This window comes from Myotis davidii, unplaced genomic scaffold, assembly GCF_000327345.1.
Source record: "Myotis davidii unplaced genomic scaffold, ASM32734v1 scaffold98, whole genome shotgun sequence".
Classification (NCBI taxonomy): Eukaryota; Metazoa; Chordata; class Mammalia; order Chiroptera; family Vespertilionidae; genus Myotis; species Myotis davidii.
In genome coordinates, this window is record NW_006294654.1 from 4,694,335 (window position 1) to 4,702,876 (window position 8,542).

The 8,542-nt window shown below is 46.5% G+C and overlaps 1 protein-coding gene across 2 annotated transcripts in view; it reads right to left on the reverse strand.

Moving 5' to 3' along the window:
- FRMD3 (FERM domain containing 3) overlaps positions 1-8,542 on the reverse strand; it is a 231,118-nt gene that overhangs the window by 35,044 nt on the left and 187,532 nt on the right. The gene's annotated exons all lie outside the window — the stretch shown is intronic.

Here is an 8,542-nt window from a genome sequence, read left to right on the forward strand (position 1 = left end):
GGTGATACAACGAAGGAAAACTGTCCATAGCTGTCCACTGATGAACCAGCTGAAAATCTCCCACAGGTGTTGGACAGGGTCTAGGAACTTCACAACTATAATGCATTCTTCAGAAACATGCATGAGGAAGTCCCTTAGAGTAAAACTTAAACCATCTTGCTGACCGAGGCTACCTACTAGTATAATTCAGATTCTTCCTTCCATAAAAACAAAGCGCTTTCGCTCTATCCTCATTGAACCTAGGGCTCACACATTCCCTGATGTCATGTGACTTGGAAACACCAAAGCAATCTGCTGAGAGTGCAGGTGCCATTGCAGCCACCCATAAGTTCCCTCGGAAGAAGAAATGGTGAATCGCTGTCCCTACTGGCTCCACGTAGAACAGCCTCTTTTGCTCTGTCTTTAGTATTCTAAACCAAGACTCCATTTCCTTTGTCTCTATGTGGGATGGATTTGTTTTTCCATCACTTCTACTTTATTATTTCACTCCCTCCAGGCACAAGTCACCATTACAGTTAAACCATTTTTCTCTGACTAAAGGAAATTAAATTGGGCTGTATTAATAAATGAAGCTCTAATTTTTTTCTCCATTATTTCCCAACAGTTTTGCAGATGGTTTGAAGAAACAGGCATCTGTATCTCCCTGTGGAAAAAGCCAGGCCCTTCTGGAACTCCCGATGCTGGCGAAGAGTCTGCTCTGGGAAGGGACAGAACAGGTCCCCAGGAGACCCAAGACAGACAGGAGATCCAGGCAGGCTGTCAACCAGCAGAGCAGGGCATGGCCCCAGGGACCAGGTAGGGGTCAGGCGTCTGGCCTAGCCCCGGGGAGAAGGGCTGGCCCTCAAGGTCCCAAGGGTGTCGAGAATCAGAGGCACCACCAAGGCAGAGACTCAGGAAAGGGAGCCAGGCTGGCTTGAGGACCAGAAGAAGACAGGACAGGGCAAGAAAGAGAGCAGGACCAGCAGCCTGGGCCAGAGGCCGGGGCTTCAGCTTAGCTCCCTTCCAGGTAAGGGAAGGATTGGTCCTAGAGTCCGGAATGGGGCCAAGCCTATATTTAGGGGCCAAATTGTGCAGCTGTGGTAGAGGGGCTCAGGCAGGGACTAACAAGCCCATCGTTCCAGGGGATGCTCGATACTTTCAAATGTGCACACTCCTATATTTAACAGCAGAGTCCAGTCTGTGCTCAGATTATCTGGTGGGTCATCCTGAAAACCCTATTATTACCTTCTCTTTCAGCCAAAGCGTCTGCCCATTTTCACATTTCCTATGTGTTAGTGGAGATTTGGGGTTTTAAAAAGTTCCACTTTGGACTTGACTTCTAAGAGAAGATGTTAAAGGATGTGAGGGCTCTTTCAAGTGGGGGGAAACACTCATTTTATGTTCCCTTTTTGCTAGCTGCAATTCGTTTTCAGTTTTATGCTAGAAATTTGCAACTCACAAAAAAGAAAAGAAAAATTTAACTCTGCTTTTACAGGTCATTGTGCTGCATGCTGACTGTTTCATCAGCCACATTTAAAGATAGGATGTCCACAGCTTGTTTCCTCCGAAGTACTGATGAAACGCACATATTTAAGAACAGCAACCATTTGGGGAGAGAATTATTAAAGAACAGTCAGAGTGGGGAGGAAACTTAGAAATCATCACATCTTGTTTTGTGAAAAAAAGGAAATAAGATTCGGGCCATGTCAGTGTCCAGCATGTGCCAGATCAGTAATATTTATCAAGTGAATGAATGAATGAAACCCTCACTCTATCCAATACTCCTCCTTCTACCAGAGAATTCCCATTAACATGGTGGTGCGTGTCCACTCAGCAAACAGAGTCTGGCCCCATGTACACTGGGCCCCAGGGCCACCACAGAACACTTCAGTGAGAGTGACACAGCACCTACCAAACAGCTTGGCAAACCCCAGCCCGTGCTTGGGTGACTCAGCCTGGTGGTTTACCAGCGTGAAACACCAAAAGCTTGTAAAATGGCATGTCACCGCCGTAACTAGAGCCAATAACTCTCACCTCTATTTTAGGAATCTGAGCTTTGGCATGAACAGGGATTTCAGAGTTTCAAAAACATGCCCTGCCTTTTCTTGTGTCCACTGGTCTGAAAGATCCAGAGCAGCTTATCCAAACATGTTTTTTGTTGTGTGTTTTGTGTTGTTTTTTGGGGGTTTTATTTGGGGGGGAGGGGCGTTCTCACACGTGCAAATAAATGCATGCTTATTTAGAAATTAGATACAAGATACATGTGCAGCTGTCTTCACACACAAGGGTGGGCAAAAGTTATGAATATGAGAAATAGATTAGTCTTGCATTATTATTTATTAATTATTGTATTGTTTATTTCTATTATACCTATAAACCTACGCTTTCCCACCCGTGTTATACTTATTATGAAACCATGGCTCTGGGGCCTCCGATTCACCATCAGCCTAACCAAGTGGGAGGCTGCACCCCTCTGTAGATGGCCTGTGCACCCCAGAGGACACCCCAACCTCCAGCCTGTGCCAGCTGACCATGCCTTTTCTCCCAGCCCTGCCCATTCAGTCCGAGTGTACCCGAGAGTGAAACACACACCACCCAGCACTGGTTTCCACGTCACTGGCACCGGGTCCTGGCATTAGAGAAGGGAGGGAAGGACATGTTCCTCGCACCTGCCCCATTAGAAGCCTGGGTACCACCCAGAACATGTCCTCAGCACTCGCCGCCAGCCCACTAACAAAAGCACTAGAAAACAGAGCCCCGATGCTCCCTGGGGAGCGCATCTAAAATCCGGAAAATTAGAGCTTCTGCTTCCTAACAGGAGTGGTTTGGTCACGTTCTCACTTTTCCTCTCCCGCGGTCTCTGGGGGCTGCGGTGGGCATGCTGGCTGGACCAAGTGCCAAGCACAACGTCTCCCCGCCGCAGGCCGCGCCTTGGCTGTCACAGCCGCTCCTGCTTAAGCTCCCCGCTGGCTCGCACCCCCACCCGCAAGGACAGCCACAGGATGACTTCATGGGACACTGGCTGACGGTTTTTTCCGCCCCAGCCATATCCTTTAAAGCAATTCATGATGAATACCGGCATGCAGCAGGGAAGAGCCAACCTGAGCAGGAGCGGTGATGTGGGAAGTACCGCAGCGAACTGCTTCCGCTAGTGAGACAATGATCCTTACCAGGGACTAGGAGTAATTAGCACTAGGCCCAAGTGAGCCGTTCCTTACTTAACGAATTCAGCTTTAAAATCAGAACGTGATTCCCAGAGGGGAGCGAGGCCTCCTGCGGGAGGTCTGTTGCCCTGAGGCTGGCTCTCGGAGGAATGGCTTGGCGGGCACACGCTGTCCACAGCCTTCTTACCACCCGTTCCAAGGGGAGGTGACCCTGTCCACTGTGTTGCAAGTTTCCGAGGAGTCGCTGGGTCCTGGCCTCTGTGACGATGGCCAACGGCTCAAACACTGCTCGGAACACGCAGGAGCTCTTCTCACTGAGCCACAGATTCCCTACGTTTATAGAAATCAGCTCAGCTTTTGAGAATTCATGTGATGTACTTGAAAAATAAATGCAGCTCCTTAGATACTGGCTCGGCTTTAGCGAGGAGGAGTGGGCCTTTTTAGGCATTTGACGTCATACATGGCCAGGGGTGTAGAACCAGGGCCCAATCACAAGTCAGCACTCACCTCTGAGCTTTCTCGTTTGTAGAATGGTGGATCAGAGACCAGCAAATCTTTCCCATAAAGTAACTGTGAGGCTCTGCAGGCCGAGAGGTTAAAAGCAAGGCTTTTATGTAGGTATTCATATATAATCATTTAAAATGTAACCGTTAGCTCTTGGGCCAAGAAAAAATAAAAAAGTAAGAGGGGTGGGGTGGGGGGCAGCCACCTGCCACAGTCCCTGCCACAGTCTGCGGATTCCTGAGTTAGAACATCTGCAACATTCCCTCTAACCCTCAAAAGCTAGGAAAGGTATTCCTGACCCCAGGTTCCCATTCTCACTGGAGAAGCTGTAGTCCTGGAATCTGACCCTGGCGTTCAGCAAAAGAATCGAAGAGTTTAGAGCTAGAGAGCCTTGGAGTGCTGCTCAAGCCCAATTTCTCGTTCTATAGATGAGGAATGTAAGGCTCCCAAAGGTAGCAAATTCAAATCCTTGCAAGATGACATGCACTTAAATTGCATCAGGAACAAGCATTTATCTTTTCTACAGCAATCTAAATACTTACATTTCAAAGATCTCTTTCAGCTGATAAAAATTCTTATGAGTACTCAGCAGCAAATACCAAAAACCAAATTCCAAAGATGAAACAAAGTCAAAAGCACAAAAAGGGTGATGGGCTTTGAGGAGCCTGCAAACACTACAAGAGGTGAATCTGCAGCGCTTGCTCAGGCCTTTAACTAACCCTACCCCCTCCCCTCACCCCCCCAGTTGCTCTTGGACTCTCTTACCTAGAGCAGCGGTTCTCAACCTGTGGGTCGCGACCCCTTTGGGGGTCGAACGACCCTTTCACAGGGTCACCTAAGACCATCGGAAAACACATATATAATTACATATTGTTTTGTGATTAATCATTATGCTTTAATTAGGTTCAATTTGTAACAATGAATATACATCCTGCATATCAGATATTTACATTACGATGCATAACAGTAGCAAAATTACAGTTATGAAGTAGCAAGGAAAATAATTTTATGGTTGGAGGTCACCACAACATGAGGAACTGTATTAAAGGGTTGCGGCATTAGGAAGGTTGAGAACCACTGCCCTAGAGGAACTGCTGATCCAAACTATTACCAACAGATGTAATAATGAATTCTGAATTTCTCTACTAATCGGACACCACAGTTTAAGAAAAACCAGAAGCTGTCCCCTGCCTTATGGGAGCTCTTAGCTCCTGCAGGAGCAGGTTCGGCTGCTGGATGTCTGTCGGCCGTGGGAGACTGGGTACCACTAAATGGAAAAGCTCAGGAGAGCAGTGATGAAATGATGCTTAACACGGAGCTTTGTCCGAGTCCCTGCTAATTCAGGATATTAAACTCTTTGTCTGCATTTGCATTAAATTATTGAACTACTGTGGTTTCAATGTTAAGCAAACAAAGCAGGGCTCTTCAAAGTTATACACACAGGACAAGAATGGTCACATTAAAATGCATAGCACAGGAAGCTGCTAACAGTAACATTGATTGTCTCTAAGAGGTGGGACAATCTGGAAGGTGATGTTTTCTGCTTATTGATGTTTATTTTGTATTTTCCAAAATTTCTAGAAGATGACACACTCACTTTATAATAAGAAAATACAAACAAGTAGCCATCACAAACCCTGTGGCAGGGGCAAGTGCGATTAGAGCTGGAGCTCATTGCTTGGTGACCACAAGAGGAATGTGGCTCCACAGGATTCGTTAACAGCTCCTCCTGTTTGATGGAACATCACATAAAGGAAATTCCAAAAAGACCAGTGCATTGCTCCTAAAGCACATCCTGACATAGCCTGAGCCAAAGGAAGAGATGGCTTAGCACATGGAGGAAATGGCAGGAAAGAAAGACACTGACGTAATAAAAATAAATAAAAAAATTAAAAAGAGAGAGTAAATCTGAGTCCTGGCCATGGAACTCCACAAAGGGAGAAACAGGGAGGAGAATTCATATCAGATAAGCCTGGAGGAGACCAGAGGGGAGCAGAGTGGGCAACGGAATTCACAACCAGGGTCACCATAGCAGCCTTGGGCTGTTAGACTTCACCAGTGATGGGACGGGAACAACTGTGTAGTATGTGAAAGGCTCTGCCCGGTATGAAGTGGAGAGGCCCTCACATGGGAAAATGCAGTTGGCCCCACAGGCCACCTGCTATGTGTTGGGATGGAGGGTGGGTGGCGTCAAGAGTGAGGCATGCTTGATGGATGATGACAATACTCTTTTTATATGCTCAGAATGCCTTCACAGGTTCACATACAGACTTTCTAGAATGTCAATGACACCGCACCTTAAGCTCCTAGGGCCAAACACTGTCAACGACCCTTTAAACACTCCCACTGCCCTCCCACACACAGAGAGCCACACCTATGACATACACACACTCCAACATTTACAGGGACAGTGCTAAAGAGTGACTTGGGAGAGTTAGTTTTATCACCCTCCCTACTTTCCATCTATTCTTTGATATAGACATTTTCTCAATCAAAGGCAAATGCAGCTTCAAGCCATCCTCTGCCCAACCCCATCACCATCCCCAAGACACTCTTTTGTAGAAATTCTTGTGTCTCCACTATGCCACCAGGAAGGTGTCAATATTTTCAACTCTTACTTAGTTTTATCTACCAAGGGGAAGAAAGCTGGTGTCCTGCCTGTTTGGTTCTGCCCACCTGCGCCACTGCTCAGGTAGACAAGATGATCTTCCATGGGCGTCAGTAATCTTTAACTACCAAGTCTCATGTGATTCATTTCATTCTCCTCTACCATGACCCAGCATTTTTCCATAGTGAAAAAATATACTCCGCCAACAAAACACGCAAATATTTTGCTATCTACACTAAGAAGACCCTACCCCATTTTACATCAGGTAAATGACTCCTTAAAATGTAATTTTTCACCCAGAAAAATTCCCACGCCCTACATATTTTTCTTCTCCCAAATCTTTCAAAAGCTCTAAGTGGCTATTTTCAAGCGGTTTGCCATTCTCATCCCAAGTTCACAGCACTAATCTACTCAGATCCTGTAACTGAGCAACTTAGGGGTGATACTGAAAACTCTCTCGTTGCCTAGTGGTGCCTAGGAACTGATTTTGTTGTTTTCTGTATAGGAGACAGCCAACTTCAGAGCTAATCCTCCAGCTGTCGTATGGGTGAAAGGGTCACACGTTCTCCCAGAATGCCACTGGGCTCCTCTGGGCACTCATGCCCTGCCCAGCTGTCTTTGAGAAACTTAAAGTCCTGGGAAGAACAGAAGAATCTTGTCAGACAACTGGGTGGTTCTGACGTTGGAGAGTCATGGTAAAGCAGAGATGCCACCATCAGGGCACTCATGTGATGCTGGGCAGCAGGGCCTTCCATGACTTCGCAGAGGTGGGGCCTCCAAGGATCAGGGTAAGACGTTCTTTCTTCTCCCAGCCTGATGTTTTTTAAAAATTCCTAATCAGACAACTCCTTTAATAGGATTCACACTGCCAACCTTAACCTGTTTATGGATCCAGTAACCAAAATGCGTGATTTGAAATTCCCCCAAACAAGTATCTGAGCCACTAGGTCGAGATGGGGAACAGAGATGTCAAAGGTGAGCAATGCTGTCCGTGTTTGACGCTCAGTGAGGCAATGCACAGTATCTAACTAGAGATATCTCCGCTCTCTAAACAAAATCAGTTTTGCCACTGGTGATGCTGACTTAAACCTTCCTGAGTCTCAAGCATCTCATCTTTAAAGAGGTTGACATCTCTTTACTCTGAAAGTCTGGGAGACATGGGCAAAATCTGGACAGGAGCTATGGGCTGCATACCTGCCCTATAATCGGTGACCCCGCCCTCACAGGCCTGCAGCTCATTAGCTTAAATCCCCTGCCTCCTCCCGAGCTCCACTCTCACCACCTCAGTTCAGCTCTTGTTTATCTATGGTCTCACCTAGAGCAATGGTTCCTGAGCAATCTCTGTGCCCCCAACCCAGTGATTCTCAACCAGGGAGCATTTTTGTTACTCAGGGGATATCTGGCAATACATGGAGACATTTTTGGTTGTCAAGACTGGTGGGATGCTACTGGCATCTACTGGGTTGAAGCCAGGGGAACTGCTAAACATTGGACAATGCACCAGCCAGGCCTCAACAAAGAATTATCCAACTCAAAAGGTCAATACTTCTGAGGTTGAAAAATTACTCCAGTCATACCCGCCTCTCATCTGCCCTCTGCCACCACAAGTGATACAAAACACAATTCCAATCAGGTCATTTCCATGCTTGAAATCCTCCAGTGCCCTCAGGTTAAAGTCTAAACTCTCCTCCAAGTCATGGAGAACATCATGATCTGAACCTTTCCTAGCCTTCTGCCTCACCTGTCACTGTTCCCCTATTCCCTCTTCCCCAAGCCACACAAGCAACCAACACAGGTGGACCAGACCTCCCATAATTCCCTCTGCCTCTCAGTCTCACCCATTCATTCCTCTGCTCACCAATTCTATGTCAGGCATTCTAATGGTACTAAAAGGGAACTGGAAAAACAAAAGCTTTAATGGTTAGAGTTTTGTTTGTTCTCCAGGAAAAGACTGACAAATTCTGTACACTTCAGTGTGAATTAATTGCTGCTATCTCTCCCCAAATCTATTCGCATCCAACGCTATTATGAACTGAAAAGTTTTCCCCATGAACTAATTCTTGATGTTAAGCTGTAGGTAAAGGAGATCTTTTGGGGACACAGTGACCTGCTCTTTTGAAACTGCCCAGTATCCAGATTTTAAATGATGTGTCTCTCTCATATCAATGTTTCTCTCTCCCCATCCCCTTCCACTCTTTCTAAAAATCAATGGAATAAAACTCTCTCTCTCTCTCTCTCTCTCTCTCTCTCTCTCTCTCTCTCTCTCTACACCTCACTCTCAGAGCTC